The sequence below is a fragment of the Lissotriton vulgaris genome, chromosome 5, assembly GCF_964263255.1.
Source record: "Lissotriton vulgaris chromosome 5, aLisVul1.2, whole genome shotgun sequence".
NCBI classification, from domain to species: Eukaryota; Metazoa; Chordata; class Amphibia; order Caudata; family Salamandridae; genus Lissotriton; species Lissotriton vulgaris.
In genome coordinates, this window is record NC_141693.1 from 1,790,473,453 (window position 1) to 1,790,495,488 (window position 22,036).

General features: G+C 48.6%; 1 protein-coding gene across 4 annotated transcripts in view; it reads left to right on the plus strand.

The window, feature by feature from the left end:
* The window catches only part of GHDC (GH3 domain containing), a 240,302-nt gene that overhangs the window by 117,438 nt on the left and 100,828 nt on the right, over nucleotides 1-22,036 (plus strand). The gene's annotated exons all lie outside the window — the stretch shown is intronic.

Genomic DNA, 22,036 nt, shown 5'->3' on the forward strand with positions numbered 1-22,036 from the left:
TCAGAGCAGGCAGTGGTCCCAGGGACCACTACCTGACCTTAAAAAATTAAACAAAAACGTTTCATTTTTTTTTTTTAAATGCATCCCATTTTCCATTAAGGGAAACAGGATGCATTAAAAAAACTGCTTTATTTAAAAGCAGTCCCAGTCATGGTGGTCTGCTGACCCCAGTAGGCCACCATCCCTGGGAGTGCCAGCCATTCCCAATGGGGTCGCTTATTGCGACAGCCTCATTAATATGCATGAGGCATGCAATTTGCGACCCCATTGGGAAACGCAAACTGTCTCAGACACTGTTGTACATTGACAATTGCGACTCGCAATTTGACGCAATTTGCGAGTCACAATTGGCAATGGTCATACATCTGGCCCTAGTCTCATAGACTGGAGCCTTACAGACAGAAAGTGAGCCTTCATGATGGAAACCAAAAGTCTCAGACACAGTGAATCTCAAATTCTGGCGAACGAAGTGAATGATTTAGGCCTGAGGGTCATTGCTGATGTGCATACAACTAGCTTTATGAATTGTATAACATTCTCATTATCTAATTGAGGGACAGTCACCTACACAAAGTCTGAATGTATATTTATTTTTGTGTGGTAATCTGGGATGGCAGTGAGACTTCTTGTTAGAATGTTTGTTTGTGTCTCGCCTTGTTGGCCTTTGTTGATGCTACCTATCCACCACAGTTCAATAAAGACATTTTGTTTTGTTAAAAATACAATATCAGAGTCTACGAACTATAACATTCATGGAACATTTTTTTTTAATATGGCTGGAAATGATTGTCACACTATTTCTAGATGTGAGGAAGCTAACCTGTCAATTGTACAAGTTTAACAGGTTTGACTGTAGGCTGGGATGACTAATATGTCTTCACAATTAGCCTCCTTCTGCTGATACCAGATTTGTCCCCATTTGCTTCAAGGCCAGACCTATCCTGGACAAATTCACATTCAAAACCAATATAAACCATGATCACCATGGTTGAATATAGATTTACCCAAACCTGAACTCAACAGAAGAAGCCTATAGGGCAAACCTGACCACTTCTGCTTGCACCTGGTCAGATACTTGATACTATCTCTGTCATTCACCTACAAAGGATTTTCTCAGTGGGAACGGCCACTGTAATTTTCACAACACAGTTCCCATCTGTTGCAGATCTTCCCACTATCCTCTTTATATATGTAGAATGAGATTATGGTCTGGAATTCCACCCAGGACTACAGACCACCGATTCCTCATCTGGTTCACAAAATAGCAATTCTGATGGATACTTCTACCAGGGGATATCTCATCTTTTCAATACACCAGAATAGACCTGGAAAAATTTCAACCGCTTTTGTACGCCAGTCAATGGATTCGTTTTGGCTTTGGGTTCCACCCCTGATATGATATTACTGGAGCCACATAGCACCACCCAGTATCCTGACATCTGTTCACTTTTTTTCTAAGCCAATCAACACTGATCCTGAGCAGCTCTTCATGGAACATTTTCTATGAAATACTTTGCTTTTTCAGTGCTTGGCAGGATGTGTCCACCTACAAAGTTGGGCTTCAAAACCAGTCCTTTCTGCTATGGATAAAACATTTCAGGCCCTCGCAAGGTCTGTCTGTGGTGCTTGGATCCTACACATGATCTGCGGTCATGCAACCAGTGGGGCCTCAAGCATTCAAAAAGCACTAAAGGAGTGTCAGGCAGATATCGTCATGGTTCAGTCATGCAACAAACATTGGGCTCAGCATTCTTTATTCTCCAGCCCCTCCGCTTCATCAAAGGTACAGAGAAGTGTCCTGTCCAGACTTTACCCTCAAGTGGTTTAATAAATGATGAGTCACTGCTCATTCCCTCAGATGGCTTCCCCTGCCTATCATTTTCACGGGCAATTCAACTAATTTTGCGACTATACAGGGGATATGTGTAGGAGAGTAGGGTCTGCTTCCTATGGTTACCCCCAATTTTTGATTTGATTCTCTGGTTTTTCGACTTTAGTCTGGCTGTGGCTCTGCTAATCAAGCACACAGCCTAGCTGTTCTCTCTCCAAATTTATACCATGTTCTTTAGGTACATACCAGATTGGTTACTGAGTCACCATTGTGAGCCCCTGTATAGTGTACCATAGGTACCCAGGGCAGAGGTGCACCCTAGGCCTACCAGGGGCTGCAGCATGTATTGTGCCACCCCTGGTTTGCCTTCCAAACTGACACCACAGGTCTGTTCACACAGCCTGGGCAAGGTGGTGTAATTACCACTTACTTAGATATAGTATACCTATATCTATATACACACATATACACCTATAAGTCACTCCTATGGCAGGTCTTAACAATCCTGGAGGCAGAGTGCTTGGTTTTATGTGAGTGGGTGCCCTAGCATAAGCTGAGCCCCTCTTCAGCTTTCGGAACCATCTCCTTATAGCTGTTCTATGATATAGCCATACCATATACTCTTAAGTGTATTATAATTCTCACAGTTAATGCTAACTTTGGTTTGGCTTTATCAAAACATGTTGTGTAAGGTGTCAAACACTTTGGAATACTACCCCCCGCCAGTCCGGGCGGCGGGGGTAGCATTCCACCCCTCTAGAGGGAGAAGAGATGTAGTTACTGGTTTACCCGGTTAAAGTTAAACAGAGCCTCAGCATCACAAAATGGATGCTGCTGTCACAGACGCAAGCCTGACCTCCTGTTGCTGGACGAAACTCTGGCAGGGGAGGCCTGGACAATAGGTTTCCTGTCCAAGGAGGTGCTGGCACCTCCCCAGACAGGCTTTTGTGTATTGTGGCAGGAGGGCTGCATTCAGTAAATGCTTTCCAGACACTACCTGGGGCACACAAAGTGCTCCATGCATTTCCCAGTTCAAACCGGTTGCTGGGGCACTCTGCCCCAACTCTGGCGTGAAACTGGACAAAGGGAAAGTGGTGTAACCACCCCCTTCCCAGGTCCACCCATAGGAGGGACCTTAAGGCTAGTCCAGCCCCTAAACTTAGTATAAGTATAGGAACCCAGTCACTAGGACTTTAGATTACCCTGGACGAAACTTTGAAACATATATCCTGGACCTTTGACATGCCATTTCGACTGGAAGACGGAAGACATTTCCCTTGTGGTCAAGGAGTGACCACCCTGTTCAAACAGGCACCAACAGCAACTTTGCCGGTCTGCATTTTAGAGGATCCCACTGGATCCCGAAGAATCTGCGACACAGGACACGGACTTCCAGACATCGCTGACCCCGACCTTCGCTCACAGCAAAGCAGAGACCCGTGGCGGACACAAGAGACGTGGGACCGGCACTAATGGACATCCTGCATTTTGCAAGCTGCACTCACTTCACAAGGTAACTCGAAGTCCTGCATTGGGGTGCTTTAAGCCCCAGACCCGAGCACCATTTGCACCGGAGCTCAGAGGCCCCCACTCCACGAGTGACCTGTGGGCCCCGCTTTCGCATTTCAGTTAGACGCGTCTTCGCGGTTCCTAGTCCGTTGGCTAGTGAGCCCCCTGAAGACTTTCTTTTGAATCTAACTCGCTTTCCTGGTTGCTCCAGGATTGCTCCAACTTCCCTGCAAAGGAGAAGTTCCTCAGACCTTGCTGGTCTGCACCGAAGCCAATCTTGACATCCTGCGTGTGTTGCGTTTGCCAAGGCTTGTTGGGTCCAGTCCGGATACCGGCACCGCAGTCAACTAGATCCTTCATGGGACAGCTCGAAACCAGCTCCGCTCATGGTCCTCGTGGCTGAAGAGACAACTTCACATCTTCACCTGAAATCACCCGACATCTGGTGGCATCTTCCTATCGCCGCCCTCGTCACTGGCAAGTGACCCAGACTCTGTCCCTTCTGCTTTCAGATTCTACAGGTCTTCGATCCCCCCTTGGATCCACCCGGACACTTTTCCTCTGGTCGCTTGCAGCACTTCTTTGCAGCTCTCCATTGAAAACGACGACGAAACCCGACGCAAAAAGACACCTATGCACCCGGCTTCCCTGGGTGAGGTAACACGAGTACTCCAGTGCTCCCGTGGGTCTTGACTCTCGAAGTGTCCCAGTTTTAAAGGGTTCCATCGTAGTCCATCCGGAAGTGTCCTTAAATTGTAAATTTGTAACTTGTTCGTTTCCCATAGAAAGTCAATGGTAACCTGTGGTTGTGTTTAGACACTGCACACGTCTCCCGTGGGCCTCCTACTTCCTAAACTTTGGTTGTTTAGAGTAGCCCCAGCGATTCCACAGGCCCCAGACCTGCTTTCTAATTCACACGTGGTTCTTATACCAATATTTTAGTATATGGTTTGTGAGGCTCCTAGGGCATAACGTATACTGTGCAACTTATCGTATGCTAATTGAGGAACTTATATTGTACTTTTACCTCCGACCTCATAAAGAGTGCAGATGGGTTGTGTTTAGAATAAATACATATATATTTGATATATACCTTGTGTGGTGTCCTTTCATTTGGTACTCCAGGGATTATAATTGGTAAAACAACTTGCTTAATACGCTCTCTGAAGTCTTAGCCTGATGACTGCTGGTCAATGCTACCACTAGGATAGCTTTCTATAAGGTTGACTTTACAACCACCACCAATAAGGGTCGATTAAAACTGGTGCAAGGTGCCCACTAGAACAAGTGGGCATCATATGCCAGGCTAACTTCTCACATTGGTGTGCAGCGGATGGGATAAGAGCTTGCATTGTTTTACCAAATAATCTTGAGATTATCATTTGAAAAATCACATAAAGGTACCTGTAGGTACATATGAATCAAGTCTTATAATACATAAGTTCAGGAAAACAAGTAGTGTAGGTAGGTGCACACAGCACACCACACTAGTCATGTCTTTAAGAGCAGGAGGTAGTGCCTCTCTGCCAGATGTCAGCCATGTGCAGACAACTAAGTACGACACTTCCACTTTTCAAGATTTGAGAAGCTTGTGTGCTGTCAGAAATCTAAGCAAGGACAGAGTCCAACCACCCAGCACCTAGTAAATCCTTTAGTGGCAGATGACTTAGAAAAAGCATCAGACCCAGAGGCACAGGGTAGCAGGGAGGGGGGCCATCCCTAATCAGAAAAAGATCCTAGTGGGAATCCCACCCAGGATAATGATGCTGATGATGATGAGGATGCAGACCAGGATGAGGTTGGTGAACCTAACCTGGGAAACACAGGACTATCTGAGGGTGGAGAGGGCCTAGGAAGGCCTCCCTCTATCCCTCTACGTAGGCCTAATGATGTGCCCAGAAGAAGCAGATCTCTTTCAGAAGAATCTGAACATTCTGACTCATCAGTAGGGTCCTCTGCTCGAAGGAGAATGACTTCCCCCTCAGAGAAGAGAGCACAAAGCTAAAATGAAAGAAGTCAAGCTTAGGATCAGGAGGCAAGAAATTGCCCTAGCCAAAGAGACCCTAGCTCTTGATAGAGAGAAGAAATTGTGTGGGCTAGAGCCCACTGGTGGCAGCAATATCCCTAGTGGTAGGGAACGGTCTCATGCCCATAGAAACCTGAACAAGATTGTCCCTCCCTATCAGATTGGGGATGATATCCACAAGTGGATAACTGCTTTGGAGAGGGCCTGCAAAGTCAGTGGGCAGCAATCTTGTGGCTCTCTTTTGCAGACAAAGGAAGAGACGAGCTCCTCACTGTTAAAGAAGAGGATGCTGACAACTACAATGTCCTGAAGAGGGCTCTAATAGATGGGTTTGGCCTAACCACTGAGCAGTACAGGTTGCTGTTCGTAGATACCCAGAAGACACAGACTCAGGACTGGACAGATTTTGTAGATTGTGCTGCTACAGCTCTGGAAGGTTGATTACTGGGCAGTATAGTAGGTGACTGTATACAGGATTGTATAACCTTATAATGAGAGAACAGATTCTTAATAACTGTCAGAACCAGCTATTGCATCAACACCTGGTTGACTCTGATTTGTGCTCTCCCCAAGAATTGGGTAAGAAGGCAGACAAATGGGTCAGAACCAGGGTGAAGCAGAAGGTACAGAACCAAGGTGGTGATCAGAAGAAGCAAGACCTAAAGGGTGGGGTGGGAGCAAAAGACCAGAAGTCTTCTCAAGGTCCCCAAAAAGCTTCTAATGCTGGGGGTTCCCAACAATCTAAAAAGAAAGAAGTCCAAAAGAAACCCTGTGTAAGAGTAATACTCATTGGGCCAGTGATTGTAACACGAAGGAGACGCTCCAGCCACCATTGCCCCTAAGGCAACTGTTCCCCCTGGTTCAGCTCCAAGTGGTGGTTCTCAACAGAAGGGTGTAGTGGGGGTAACCCTGGGAACTGAGATGGATTCTGACCTAGTCAACATACCAACTCAAGCTGTTTTGATCTGTGATGGAGACATAGCCATGTCCTCTACTGTGTGACCCAATAACTTGGGCAAGTACAGACAAACTCCTTTTATTAATGATAAAGTGGCTCAGGCCTACGGGGGGACAAGTGCTAGTGTCACAATTGTGACACCCAGCTTTGTGAACCCTGAACAGATCATACTAGGTGAAAATTACCTAGTGACCAATGCTAGCAATGTCACTACCACACACAGTATGGCAGTTGTTAATTTCTCCTGGGGAGGGGTAACTGGCCTCAAAAAGGTTGTTGTTAGCTCAGACCTCCCTGTAGAATGTTTGCTTGGGAATGACCTAGAGACTTCAGCCTGGTCTGAAGTGGAGTATAGGACACGTGCAGAAATGCTAGGCATCTCAGCACATGTGCTTGCTGTGACTAGGTCACAGGTTAAAAAATTCAACACTGAACAGGGGCTGGATTCTGTAATAATGGACCAGTTGCCTACCAGGAGGAGAACAGTAGGGTTAAGGCAATGCATTCCCCCCTGCCTCAGGATGAGGATCAGCCTTCTGATGAAGCTGATTGTGAGACCCAAGAAGGAACTGTCCTAGAAGAGCTTGAGCCTGATCAGGTTGAGATTTTTGGGACAGGGGACCTTTCAGGGCAGATCTGAGGCAGGCACAGTTGGACTGCCCTTCTCCAGAATCCCTCAGACAGCAAGCTGCTGCTGAGGCTGCAGGGAATGCTAGTGGGACCCATATGGTTTACTGGGATGAAGGGCTCCTGTATTCAGAGGCTAGAGACTCCAAGCCTGGAGCTTCCAGGAGGTTGGTCATACCTTTGGCATTCAGGGGCTTCCTTTTGATACTAGCCCATGCTATTCCCCTTGCAGGACATCTTGGCCACAACAAGACTTGGGACAGGCTTGTCCCTCACTTACCCTGGCCTCACATGTCAGAAGACACCAAGGAGTTTTGTCGCTCCTGTGTCACCTGCCAAGCCAGTTGCAAATCAGGTGGCACTACAAAGGCCCCCCTTATACCACTACCGGTGGTGGGGGTTTCCTTTGAAAGAGTAGGGATTGACATTGTTGGACCAATGGATCCCCAAACAGCCTCTGGGCACGGGTTTATTCTGGTGGTAGTGGATCATGCCACCAGATACCCAGAAGCTATTCCCCTTAGGACCATTACAGCACCTGTTGTGGCAAGAACCCTCTTGGGAGTTTTCTCAAGAGTGGGTTTCCCTAAGGAGGTTGTATCAGACAGAGGTGCAAACTTCATGTCTAGTTACCTAACTGCAATGTGGAAGGAGTGTAGAGTGAACTATAAGTTCAACTACCCTCAGTGCAATGGTCTAGTTGAGAGATTCAACAAGACCTTAAAGGGCATGATTAAGGGTCTCCCTGAAAAGCTCAGGCGGAGATGGGACATCCTGCTGCCCTGCCTTTTATTTGTCTACAGAGAGGTCCCACAAAAGGGGGTTGGCTACAGCCCTTTTAAACTTTTGTTTGGGCATCCTGTAAGAGGACACCTTTGTCTGGTGAAGGAAGGATGGGAGGTACCTCTCAAACTTCCCAAACAAGACATTGTGGACTATGTACTTGGTCTCCGCTCCCGGATGGCAGAGTACATGAAAAAGGCATCCGAAAACCTTGAGGCAAGTCAGGAATTGCAAAAGGCCTGACATGACCAAAAGGCTGTACTGACTGTTTTGCCAGCCAGGACAGAAAGTGTGGGTGTTGGAGCCTGTGGCCCCAGCAGCTCTCCAGGACAAGTGGAGTGGACCCCACACTATTTTTGAGCAAAAGGGAGAAGTCACCTATTTGGTTGACCTTGGAACTCCCAGGAGCCCCCACTGGGTGCTTCATGTCAACAGACTGAAACCATATGGTGACAGGGCAGACATGGGCTCGCTCATGGCTACTGATGAGGGACAGGAGGAAGAGGTGGAAGTTCTGCAGGCATACAGACATATGTTTTCTTTGACTCCAAGTCAGACTATGTGGTGCATTCATGAAGTGGACACGGGACAGTCTGCCTGTTAAAAGTAAGATTTACAGGCAACCTGATCATGTCAGGGACTGTATCAGGATAAAAGTCCAGAAGATGTTGGAATTGGGAGTCATTGAATCCTCAGAGAGCCCTTGGGCCAGTCCAGTAGTCATTGTGCCTAAACCTCACACCCAAGATGGTAAGAGAGAGATGAGGTGGTTTGTGTGGACTACAGAGGTCTCAATGCTGTCACTAGGACATATGCCCATCCAATACCCAGGGCAGATGAGCTCATAGACAGATTGGTATCTGCCAAGTTCTTGAGCACATTTGACCTGACAGCTGGCTACTAGCAGATCAGACTAGCTGATGATGCAAAGTCAAAGACAGCATTTTCAACCCCTGGTGGACATTATCAATTTGTGGTAATGCCCTTTGGTCTGAGAAATGCACCTGCCACATTTCAAAGGTTGGTGAACAAAGTTCTCTCAGGCCTGGATGACTACTGTGCAGCTTATCTAGATGATATTGCTGTCTTTAGCTCCACCTGGGAAGATCACCTGATGCACCTGAAGAATGTGTTGGAGGCCCTGCAAAAGGCAGGCCTCACAATCAAGGCTACCAAGTGCCAGATAGGGCAGAGTCAGGTTGTATACCTGGGCCACCTTGTAGGTGGAGGCCAGGTTCAACCATTGCAGAGCAAAATCCAGACCATAATGGACTGGACTGCTCCAACCACCCAGACTCAGGTCAGAGCTTTCTTGGGCCTGACTGGGTATCACAGGAAATTTGTCAAGGGGTATGGTTCCATAGTGACACCCCTTAATGACTTAACTTCCAAGAAAATTGCAAAGAAAGTTCAGTGGACAGTCAGCTATCAAAAGGCATTTTATGACCTGAAGCAGGCCATGTGCACTGCACCAATTCTGCAAAGTCGAGATTACTCCAAATAATTAATTGTTCAAAAAGATGCTTCTGAGTTGGGGGTACGGGCTGTGCTATCACAATTGAATAAAGGTGGTCAAGACCAGCCAGTACCTTATATTAGCAGAAGGCTGACCCCTGGAGAGAAACGTTGGTCAGCTATTGAGAGGGCTTTGCTGTGGTTTGGGCCCTGAAGAAGCTGAGGTCATACTTGTTTGGTACTCACTTCAAAGTTCAGACAGACCATAAGCCCCTCTTGTGGCTAAAACAGATGAAGGGTGAAAATCCCAAACTGCTCAGGTGGTCCATTTACCTACAGGGGATGGACTTTACAGTGGAATATAGACCTGGGAGTAACCATGCTAATGCAGATGGACTCTCCGGATATTTCCACTTAGAACATGAAGACTCAACTGGTCAAGGTTAGTTTAATGTCCCTGCGTTTGGGGGAGTGGGATGTGCGGGGGGGCCGTGTAGGCGAGTAGGGTCTGCTTCCTATGGTAACCCTCACTTTTTGCTGTGATTCTCTGGTTTTTCGACTTTAGTCTGGCTGTGGCCCTGCTAATCAGACCCACAGCCTAGATGCTCTCTCTCTAAATTGATACCATGTACTTTAGGTACATACCTGATTGGTTACTGGTTCACCCTTGTGAGCCTCTGTATAGTGTACCATAGGTGCCCCCTAGGCCTACCAGGGGCCGGAGCATGTATTATGCCACCCCTGGTTTGCCTTCCAAACTGACACCACAGGTCTGTTCACACAGCCTGGGTTAGGTGGTGTAATCACCCCTAACTTATATATATTATTCATATATCTATATACACATATAAACACATATACACCTAGACTCCTATGGCAGGCCTTAACAATCCTGGAGGCAGAGTGCTTGGTTTTATGTGAGAGCCTGCCCTAGCATGAGCTGAGCCCCTCTGCAGCTTTCGGAACCATCTCCTTATAGCTGTTCTATGATATAGCCATACCATATACTCTTAAGTGTATTATAATTCTAACAGTTAATGCTAACTTTCGTTTGGCTTTATCAAAACATGTTGTGTAAGGTGTCAAACACGCCAGTCCTGGCGGCTGGGGTAGCTTTCCACCCTTCTAGTGGGAGAAGACATGTAGTGACCTCCTGTTGCTGGACGAAACTCCGGCAGGGGAGGCCTGGACAATAGGTTTCCTGTCCAAGGAGGGGCTGGCACCTCCCCAGACGGGCTTTTGTGTATTGGGGCAGGGAGGGCTGCATTCAGTGAATGCTTTCCAGACACTGCCTGGGGCACACAAGGTGCTCCATGCATTTCCCAGTTCAAACCGGTTGCTGGGGCACTCTGCCCCAGCTTTGGCACGAAACTGGACGAAGGTAAAGGGGTGTAACCACCCCCTTCCCTGGTACACCCATAGGAGGGACCTTAAGGGTAGTCCAGTCCCTAAACTTAGTATAAGTATAGGAAACCAGTCACTAGGTCTTTAGATTACCCTGGACGAAACTTTGAAACATATATCCTGGACCTTCGACATTTCATTTCGACCGGAAGACGGAAGCCATCTCCCTTGTGGTCAAGGAGTGACCACCCTGTTCAAACAGGCACCAACAGCAACTTTGCCGGTCTGCATTTTCGAGGCTCCCGCCGGATCCCGAAGAATCTGCGACACAGGACATGGACTTCCAGATATCTCTGACTCGACCTTCGCTCACAGCAAAGCTGAGACCCGTGGCGGACACGCGAGATGTGTGACCGGAACTCCTGGACATCCTGCATTTTACAAGCTGCACTCACTTCACTAGGTAACTCGAAGTCGTGCATTGGGGTGCTTGAAGCCCCAGACCGAGCACCATTTGCACCGAAGCTTAGAGGACCCCACTCCACGAGTGACCCGTGGGCCCCGCTTTTGCATTTCAGCTCGAGGCGTCTTCGCGGTTCCTAGTCCATTGGCTAGTGAGCCCCCGAAGACTTTCTTTGAATCTAACCCGCTTCCCTGGTTGCTCCAGGCTTGCTCCAACTTCCCTGCAAAGGAGAAGTTCCTCAGACCTTGCTGGTCTGCACCGAAGCCAATCTCGACATCCTGCGTGGGTTGCGTTTGCCAAGGCTTGTTGGGTCCAGTCCGGATACCGACACCGCAGTCAACTAGATCCTCCGTGGGACAGCTCTAATCCAGCTCCTGGTAGTCATCGACGCCTCATGGTCCTCGTGGAAGAATAGACAAACTTCACATCTTCACCTGAAATCACCCGACATCTGGTGGCATCTTCCTATCGCCGCCCTGGTCACTGGCAAGTGACCCAGACTCTGTCCCTTCTGCTTTCAAGTTCTACAGATCTTCGATCTACCCTTGGATCCACTCGGACACTTTTCCTCTGGTCGCCTGCAGCACTTCTTTGCAGCTCTCCATTGAAAACGACGACGAAACCCGACACGAAAAGACACCTATGCACCCGGCTTCCCTGGGTGAGGTAACACGAGTACTCCGGTGCTCCCGTGGGTCTTGACTCTCGAAGTGTCCTAGCTTAAAAGGGTTCCATCGTAGTCAATCCGGAAGTGTCCTTAAATTGTAAATTTGTAACTTGTTTGTTTCCCATAGAAAGTCAACGGTAACCCGCGGCTGTGTTTAGACACTGCACACGTCTCCCGTGGGCCTCCTACTTCCTAACCTTTGGTTGTTTAGAGTAGACCCAGCGATTCCACAGGCCCCAGGTCTGCTTTCTAATTCTCATGTGGTTCTTATACCACTATTATAATATATGGTTTGTGAGGCACCTAGGGCATAAAGTTTACTGTGCAACTTATCGTATGCTAATTGAGTAACTTGTATTGTACTTTTACCTCTGACCTCATAAAGAGTGCAGAGGGGTTGTGTTTAGAATAAATACATATATATTTGATATATACCTTGTGTGGTGTCCTTTCATTTGGTACTCAAGGGATTATAATTGGTAAAACAACTTGCTTAATACGCTCTCTGAAGTCTTAGCCTGATGACTGCTGGTCCATGCTACCACTAGGATAGCTTTCTATAAGGTTGACTTCACAACCACCATCAATAAGGATCGATTAGACTGGTGCAAGTTGCCCACTAGAACTAGTGGACATCATATGCCAGGCTAACTTCTTTCAATATGCTCTTTTCTTGCATTAACACTCCCCACCAGTCCAGCAACATAACTAGTTCACAACACAGTACAAGGGCAGAAGTGGATCCAAGAACCTCAACATGCTCACAAGCCCTCTTGCTGTTTTTCGTCTTACTCTTAAGCACCTCCTGGTAAGTTGTTTTATTTTCCCCTCAGTGGAACATGTGGCCTGTGTGGGTCGGGGTGTCATGCCGTTTAATGACTTAGAAGGTCATTATGACGGATTGGTGTTTCTTACATATTTTAGAAATGGGTTGTACACTTTCCTTTTAACAGTTCCCCTTTCATTCCCCACTGTATTTTCCTACCAGTCAGGTGAGCACACTCTCATTGTCAAGCAAGAATTCATGGCCAGCTTACAAAAAGGGGCAATAGAGTTGGTTCCGAAACAGTATATTGGGCAGGGGTGTTACTCCTGCTACTTCCTTGTCCCTAAAAAGGATGGGGGACTGCATTTCATTCTAGACCTCAAGGTCTTGAATGCATTTATTTGCAAGGAGAAATTCAATATGTCCTTCACACAGGTTGTTCTGCCTCTGCAACTAAGAGACTGGACGGTGTTCCTAAAATTACAGGAAGCTTACTTCCATGTATCAATTCTGAAGTCACTCAGGAGGTATGTGTGCTTTATGGTAGGTTCCACCCACTACCAATTCATAGTCATACCGTTCAGATTTATGTTGCCATTCCCAGCCTTCATCAAGGTGATGTAAGTGGTAGTGGCACATCTGCACGGGAGGGCAATCTCAGTATTCCTGTACCTCAGCAACTGGCTGATGAAGGTGGATTTGCTGGTGTCTGACCATCTGAACACCACAGCAACCCTGCTGTGCCACTTGGATGTGGTTCCACCTGAAAATCTCCATAAACCTATCCAAGTCGTACCTGGAGCCCTCACAGTGCCTTCTGATTATACAGGTTATGCTTCACACAACATCTCTCATAGCCTACACTCCTCCTCAGAGGAATCTGGATATTTGGGATGCGATTTCTTTGTTTCAGAAAGGAGCAAAATGTCCCAGTCTGATGGTCCTTTGCCTGTTAGGTCTGCTGATTTCTTGTGTCTTGATGATCAGTCTCACACTCTAGCACATGTAGGCCTCCAGGGGTGTCTTCTGCTGAAATGGGACAATACGATGGACAACATCAAGATCATTTTTAGGTCTCACCTACGCATCACGCATGAGCTGCATAGGAGGAGGCCTTTAGCCATCGGTCCCCTTTTTAAGCCACAACAGTGCACACGTTCCATTGCCTTCAATGGCAACGCGTGCACGTGTGGCTATTCCCTTGCGGGCTCGAGCCCTGATAACATATGTTTGTAATTAAATTGCAAACATATGGTGTCAGCGCTTGTTCCCGTAAGGGAAGCAGGCGCAGGCCCCCTCCTCTCTCCCTCCCCCCTGCTGCCAGCACGAGGCGCAGCTCGCTTGTTTTTTTATGTCGGTACCACCGGGGCACAAGCAGGCATCCACTTCTGTCTTTTTGCTGCGATCAGCTGTAATGACAGAAGTGGATCCCTTCTTGTTGAAACTGCAACAGATCTTCAATAGTGATCAGTGGCAGACAACCTCGGCAGTAGCTGTAGGAAATCCTTATACCCACCACCAGCAGTGGCTGTGGTGGTGACAGATGCCACTTCTTTAGGGTGGGGGTAGTCATCTGGATGGTCTAGAGCAGTGGTTCCCAAACGTTTGACTCCTGAGGACCCCCATTGAGTCACTATTGGAACCCGAAGACCACCTTGCAACTTGTATGATTTAAATTTCAAACATTAAAACCGCATTTTGAAAAAAATAAACACACATGTCCACACCAAACAAATACTCTAATTACTAAAGGGTTTGGTATTTTATAGTGAAAAGATGTGCAAAAATCGAAAGATGTTCATGGGAAGGTGATAAAAGCACTCAAATCCAGGAGTAGTTGTAGAGTAGCTTTAATATGCAACCCATCAACAAGCACAGCAACAGCAACTGAATCCACAGCAATTGAAATGGCATCATTATAACAATGATGTAATCAGCTAGGAAATTCTTAATTGGTTCTGGATCTCAGCGACTAACTTTTCAATGTTTGGTTTTAATTCGCATTACGAGTATCCTACTCCTGCCAGGACTGGACTGGAAACCCAAAACAGCCCTGGCAAATGTTGTCAGCACAGTCCCCCTAGGGTGCACAACAAATGTAGCGAGGGAGCCTGGACACTACAAAGGGGCTTTATGGGGCTCTCCCCCAAGAAAAGTTGGGGGCAAATTATGTATTCCACAACACGTCATTATATATTGAATTGTAATAGCTTTTAAAGCATAGTAAATGATGGCCTTACCATGCACCAGGATACAACAATCTTTGTTATGGTTCTTGAATGGTTCCCTTACTATCAACCTCCAACAGTCTCATCTCTCCATTGCCCCTCTGTCACATATATTTAATTTGTTTTGTGTAGGCTGTCAGGGCCCTTTATATCACACACACAGAAAGACAATAAATAATATGTGTGTAGAAAATGTTACATACGACAAAGGGGACTACAAGGTGTAGGACTCACATATTGGAAGGTATTTTTTAAGAGTGCTTGGTCTGGAGAAGCACAAACTCAGCATTCAGAACATAACACAGTGGTTAGCATTGACTTTAATAATAATCAATCAATCAATCAGTGACACTTATAAAGTGCGCTACATACCCGTAGGGTCTCAAGGCGCTGGGGGGGGGGGGGGGGGGGGTCTCTTGCTCGAACAGCCAGGTCTTCAGCTTCTTCCTGAAGGAGAGGTGGTCTTGGGTCAGGCGCAGGTCGGTCGGGAGGGAGTTCCAGGTCTTGGCGGCCAGGTAGGAGAAGGACCTTCCTCCTGTAGTCGCTCTTCGGATGCGGGGGACGGCGGCGAGGGTGTGGTTGGCTGATCGGAGGTGGCGTTTGGGAGTGTAGAAGTTGACTCGGCTGTTGAGGTAGCTCGGGCCTTGGTCGTGTAGGGCTTTGTGTGCGTGGGTGAGGAGGCGGAAGGTGATTCTTTTGTTGACGGGGAGCCAGTGAAGGTCTCTCAGATGTCCGGAGATGTGGCTGGTTCGTGGGATGTCGAGGATGAGTCTGGCTGAGGCGTTCTGGATCCGCTGGAGTCTCTTCTGGAGCTTGGCGGTGGTACCGGCGTAGAGGGCGTTGCCGTAGTCCAGTCGGCTGGTGACGAGGGCCTGGGTGACGGTCTTCCTGGTCTCGGTGGGGATCCACCAGAAGATCTTCCGTAGCATGCGTAGGATGTTGAAGCATGCCGAGGAGACGTTGTTGACTTGCCTGGTCATGGAGAGGGAGGAGTCCAGGATGAAGCCCAGGTTGCGTGCATGGTCTGTCGGTTTGGGTGTGGTGCCCAGGGCGGGAGGCCACCAGGAGTCGTCCCAGGCGGAGGGAGAGGAGCCCAGGATGAGGACCTCCGTCTTGTCCGAGTTCAGTTTCAGGCGGCTGGTCGTCATCCACTCGGCTACCTCTTTCATCCCTTCGTGCAGGTTGGCTCTGGCGGCGGCGGGGTCGTTGGTCAGGGAGAGGATCAGCTGGGTGTCGTCGGCGTAGGAGATTATGCTGAGGTTGTGTTTGCGTACGATGGCCACGAGGGGGCTCATGTAGACGTTGAAGAGGGTGGGGCTCAGAGATGATCCTTGGGGGACGCCGCAGATGACTTCGGTGGCCTCTGACTTGTACGGTGGTAGGCGGACTCTCTGTGTTCTTCCGTCGAGGAAGGAGATGATCCATTCCAGCGCCTTGTCCTGGATTCCGACGTTGCTGAGGCGCCGTACTAGGGTGCGGTGGCAGACCGTGTCGAATGCCGCGGAGAGGTCTAGGAGGATGAGGGCCGCTGTTTCTCCGTTGTCCATCAGGGCTCGGATGTCATCGGTGGCGGCGATGAGGGCGGTCTCGGTGCTGTGGTTGGCTCGGAAGCCGGACTGTGAGGGGTCAAGGGATCCGTTCGTCTCGAGGAAAGCGGCCATCTGCTTGTTGACGGTCTTCTCGATGACTTTGGCTGGAAACGGGAGGAGCGAGATGGGGCGGTAATTCTTGAGGTCGGTGGGGTCCGCTGTTGGTTTCTTGAGTAGAGCGCTGAGTTCGGCGTGTTTCCAGCTCTCAGGGAAGATGGTGGTGTCGAAGGATGTGTTGATGATGTCTCGCAGGTGGGGTGCGATGACAGCGTCGGCCTTGTTGAAGACGTGGTGAGGGCAGGGGTCGGTCGGTGATCCGGAGTGGATGGAGTTCATCGTGCGGATGGTGTCTTCGGTGCTGATCGGGGTCCAGGCGTGGAGGGTGGTGGTGGGGGGTGGTTGTTCGGTCATGGTGTGCGTTGGTTGGTTGTTGAAGCTGTTGTGTATGTCCGCGATCTTGTTGTGGAAGTATGAAGCGAGGGAGTTGCAGAGGTCTTGCGATGGGGTGATGTCGTTGTTTCCTGCGCTGGGGTTGGAAAGCTCTTTCACGATGTTGAAGAGTTCCTTGCAGTTGTGTGCGTTGTTGTCCAACCGGTCCTTGAATGCTGTTTTCTTGGCGGCGCGGATCAGCTGGTGGTGTTTCCGGGTGGCAAGTTTGAAGGAGGTCCTGTTGTCCGGTGTCGGTTCCCTTCTCCAGACTTTCTCGAGGGCTCGGCAGTTCTTCTTGGAGCTCTTGAGTTCGTCGGTGAACCATGGGGCTTTCTTGCTGCCGGGTCTGCTGGGCGGGGTCCTCAGAAGGGCGAGTTCGTCCGCGCAGTTGCTGATCCACTTCGTGAGGTTGTCGGCGGCCTGGCTGGGGTTCGCTGAGCTGGCAGGAGGGTGCTGGCTCAGGGAGGTGGCGAGCTGGTCTGCTGTGATCTTGTTCCAGCTTCTGCGGGCGGCCTGTTGCTGGTGGTGGTGGGTCGTTGTTTTCTTGAAGGTGAAGTGGACGCAGCTGTGGTCCGTCCATTGAAGCTCTGTGGTGTGGCTGAAGTCGATGTCCTTGCTGGATGAGAAGACAGCGTCGAGTGTGTGTCCGGCGAGGTGGGTGGGGGTGGACACCAGTTGCTTGAGTCCCAGGTTGGCGAGGTTGTCGAGCAGGGTGCTGGTGTTGCGGTCGTTGTTGTTCTCCAGATGGAAGTTGAGGTCTCCCAGGAGGATGTAGTCAGCGGAGGGGAGGGCATGTGGGCTGACGAAGTCGGCGATGTCCTCGCTGAATTGTGTGCGTGGACCAGGGGGTCGGTAGATCAGGGTGCCTCTGAGGGTGGTGTTCGGGTTGGTGTGGATCTGGAAATGCAGGTGTTCGGCAGTGGTCAGGGAGTTGTCGGTGCTGGTCGTGAGACGGATGGTGCTCCTGTGGATGATGGCGATGCCTCCTCCCATCTGGTTGGCGTTTCGGTCCCTCCGGACGATCTTGTAGCCCTCTGGGATGGCGATGGCGATGTCGGGAGCTGAAGAGGCGTTCATCCAGGTCTCCGTGAGGAAGGCAACGTCAGGGGCTGTGGTGTCTAGAAGGTTCCAGAGTTCGATGGCGTGTCTGTGGACGGAGCGGGTGTTGAGCAGGATGCACTTGAGGTGGGTGCTGCTGGTGTTCGGCTTGGTGGGTGCTGGTGCGAGGCAGGTCCGGATGCAGGTGAACTTGCAGGCGTGGCAGCTGAAGGGTCCGTGGGTACGTCGTGGAGTGGCTTGATGGCATTCTGGGAGTCGGCCGGTGTTGAGAGCGGTGAGGGTGGCGGCGGAGTACGTCAGGCGGGTCGGTCGGGGTCTTCGTGGGCCAGGGGTCCTGGCACTGGGCGCGGTCCAGGCGCGGACGGGCGTAGACGGGCTTACCTTTGGCGCGCCTTCGGCGCACAATCGGCGCGCCCGCTGCGCGTGACCGCTGCGCGTTCGCACGGTCGCCATTTAAGGCGAAGTGCGCGGGTGGGCGGAGCAGCTGGGAGGCGGGAGCGGGGAGGGTACAGAAAAGAAAAAGGGGCGGGGAAAAGCAGCGGTGGCGGGAAGGGAGGGCGGAGGGCGGCGGACAACAAGGAAGGAAACCACAACACGGGGGAAATAAAAATTAAACTGAACGGGCACAAATTCTTGACAAAACAAGGATAATAAGGATAATAAGAATTAATTTCTACCCAAACAAACCTATCTAGCAGCACAAGGATAATGAAAGACTGGGAAAAACATGGCAGTTCATACCTCATTGTACTAGATTACGATTGTAACTTATGAACTGGTAACAAAAGCAATAACCCACTGAGCTATGCACATAAATTACCGGTTTTTAGGTCTCGCGCCTTGCGTAGCAGTGCACAGCATTGCTTCCGCAGCGAGAGATTTATTGGGGTAGCGGCATTTTAGCAGAAGGACTTTTGCTCCTGCCCATGCTCAATATTTATGTTAAACCCTGGCTTCTTATTGCTGTGCAGGGGTTTTTGTTTCCACCCTATAGCTTTTTTGGACACGCCCTTGTGACACCGAGTCTATGGCATCTCTGCATGTGACTACAATTCTTATCACTTATGCTGTTTGCACACGCCAGTCGGCTCTCTGATTGGGCCTCTATTACGATCACGCTGCCTTCACACTGACGTTACAGTCCCTCCTCCCCGCTGCAGCAGCAGTGAGGCAGCCCGGGGACAGGGGGCCGTGCGTGTGCCCTCCTGTCTCAGCGTGTTTATTTTTTACTCTATTAGCCGAACGATTTGCGTGCCAGACGCGTTTACTTTTGCGGTCCTCTGATTTCTGCCTGCCGTGTATTGACGCGAGGGAGGGACAGCCCATGGGCGCATAGGGAGTGGCAGAGCTTTCTCTAGCGTGAGCAATAATTCTTAAATATTGCATCCCCCTAATTAATTGATACGTAGGTAATTGGGGGCTGTAAAGGAGAGAATCAGGACTATGTGGGCATTCTCATCGGGATTGTTAGCAAAGTCAGCACTATAGGCTTCTTTGCAAACCTCTGCAAATTACGAAAAAACACAGTACTTGACAAACTCTCACTGTCTCTTGTTTTTTAAGGCGGTGTCCTAATAAACCCCGGATTTTTTATTTATTTTAAATCCAACACCCTTTGGAGTGCATGTTTCTTCTTACTCTCTCCCCTGTCTGCTACTCACATTTCAGATCTACTCCCCACCCTCTACATGTGGCACTCCGACTCCCTAATGTTTATTGCTTCCTGTGCCCCTCCTATGTGTTATTTATTTATTTTACATGCAGCTAAGTCAGGTCCTACCTTGCTGCTCTCCAAGATGGGTGCCTTAAAATGGTAAAGTAAAACATAAGGGACACCATGTCCTGGTGCATTTGTACATATATATACTGAAAAATTAACCCCTATGTGTCTGTCACCACGCTGGTGCCAGCCACTTTCCTAAAGTTTGCAGGTTCCACATTCTATGTTTTTGCTTTTAAATGTATAATTTTATTAAGTAATAGGTAGTCCCTGTCACCTTCTGCACATTGCACCTTGCATTTTAAGATTCTTTTTTTGTATTTTTATTCATCCATTCACACCTTTTATGTTAATATAGCCATAGCTTTACTGTATATTTGCTATAAAAGCTTAGGATATGATATAGTGTGCAATGTTATTCTTTAAATAATCACTCCAGTGCAACAAAAACAAAATTGCCATTTACAATGCCAATAGCTCCAACTCCAACACATGCAAGACCTATTGCATTGCAAATACTTGTTGTAAATGCATAGTGCACGTTCCCATCTCTCTCCAGCAGGTACATTAATCAGTGGAGTTATCGTGATACTTTTATTGTTGCCTGAAAACTGCAGACTATAAAAAGAACTTTGCAGTGCTTTTAAAACTGCTGCCTGCTATCTCCCTGGGAATGTGTCATGGATCCATGTGTGTCCGTGGACCACAGTTTGGAAACCACTAATCTAGATACTTTGGTCTCTAGGGAGCAGGGTTTTCACATAAATCTGTTTGGACTGTGGGTGATAAGCAACAGAACTCAAACCATGCAACTGGGTGCCTTCTCATCAACTCCAAAAATCCTAAGCTGTGGTGTCCCGCAGGGAGCATCCCTTAGTCCCACTCTATTTAATGCCTATGTCTCTTCCTTGGCAAAATTTGGTACGAAGTGGGGCTTTTGCATTTGCTTGTATTCGGACGACGTGCAACTGACAATAGCCATCAGAGACAGGCACGAGGGCACCAGGACCAAACTCGATAATTGTCTCACTGAAATGGCAACCTGGATGTCAGACCATTGTTTAAATCTCAATGCTGAGAAATCCGAAATCCTGCTCCTCGGTGGAGCCAATCACATCTGGGATGCATCACGGTGGCCTCAGTCACTGGGAAACGCCACAGCACCCAAGCAGTGTGCAAAATATTTGAGTGTTCTCATTGATACCACACTATCTATGCAAAATCATATGCGGACTCTATGTGGAAAAAGCTTTGCCACGTTAAAACTTTTGAAAATACTTTTTCCCTGGATCCCACTGGAAGCAGGACGACAGTCACACAGGCCCTGCTTGTTAGCAGGCTATATTATGGAGATGCTCTTTTTGTTGGCATGCCAGACTACCTCTTCAAACGCCTACAGGTAGTACAAAACGCAGCGGCCAAACTGGTGTGCCACAAGGGCAGATACAGCTCAGCAACTGATTTCCTGAGGCAACTACACTGGCTGTCAATGTGTCAAAGAGCACAATTTAAGCTCTTAGGGCATACACACAAGGCACTCAATCACACTGGCCCTAGGATTCTTCAGAATAAAATCCAATTTTACAGGCACTAGCTGAGACTAAAAGGATCAGAAAGACCAGGCCAGGGGGACGTACCTTCTCATACCTTGCGGCACTGCACTGGAATGGGCTTCCTCTGGAACTACGGCTGATCAAGGATTACACTGCGTTCAGGAAGAAACTCAAAACCCACCTATTCCCTAAAGACTGATGTCACCTATGGAATCAGTACCAGTCCTACTCACCACTGCCCGCTACCTCAGCGCCGTGATATCCCGATGGGATGAATGTTGCGCTATATAAATAAATAAATAAATAAATAAATAAGCTGGTCACTGAAGACTTTCCTTCCCTCCATTCACAGTCGGTCTGTCCAGATTTTTCTGGACCTGGGATTTCCTCCTGCATTACTTGTTCCCTCTCATAGCTCCAATTCCTGTGGCTCCGAGGAAGTTGTGCCAGAACCAGGAACAAATTATGCTGATTGCTGTAAATTGACCTTTGAGGGTTTGGTATGCAAAAGTGTTATGCTCATCTCTGTATCGCCTCTTCTTCTGCTCAGTGCAGACTTCTCTCGGAGTTTTAAAGGCAGTTCCTGCACTCCAGCCTCCTGATCCTCCATGTTTATGCCTGGAGATTGAGCAGAGCCATCTAAGTTCCTTATATTTACCATCATTCTGTTGGCATGCCACCCTTCTAAAAAGTGCTGGACGGTGGAACCGTTTTATTTAGTGGTGTGCAAGGTAGAACATTGATTCTCTGAAGGTGCATCTTTCAGATGTGTTGGGCTTTGCACTTTTGTCAGCTCAGTAGAGTTCTGCTCTAGGCACAGTTAGGGGTTATCTTGCCGCTTTGACAAACTTTGCACATACCAACCTTCTCTGTTCAAGACCCCAGTTGCCATTAGGTTTCTTAAGGGGCTGTCTTAAAAGTTCTCCCCATATCCATTCATTAATGCCTCATTGCGTACTTTGCCTAGTTTTAACTTTTCTGAAGAGAACTCTGCTTAAGCCCCTGCATAGCTACTAGTTTTGGCTACTG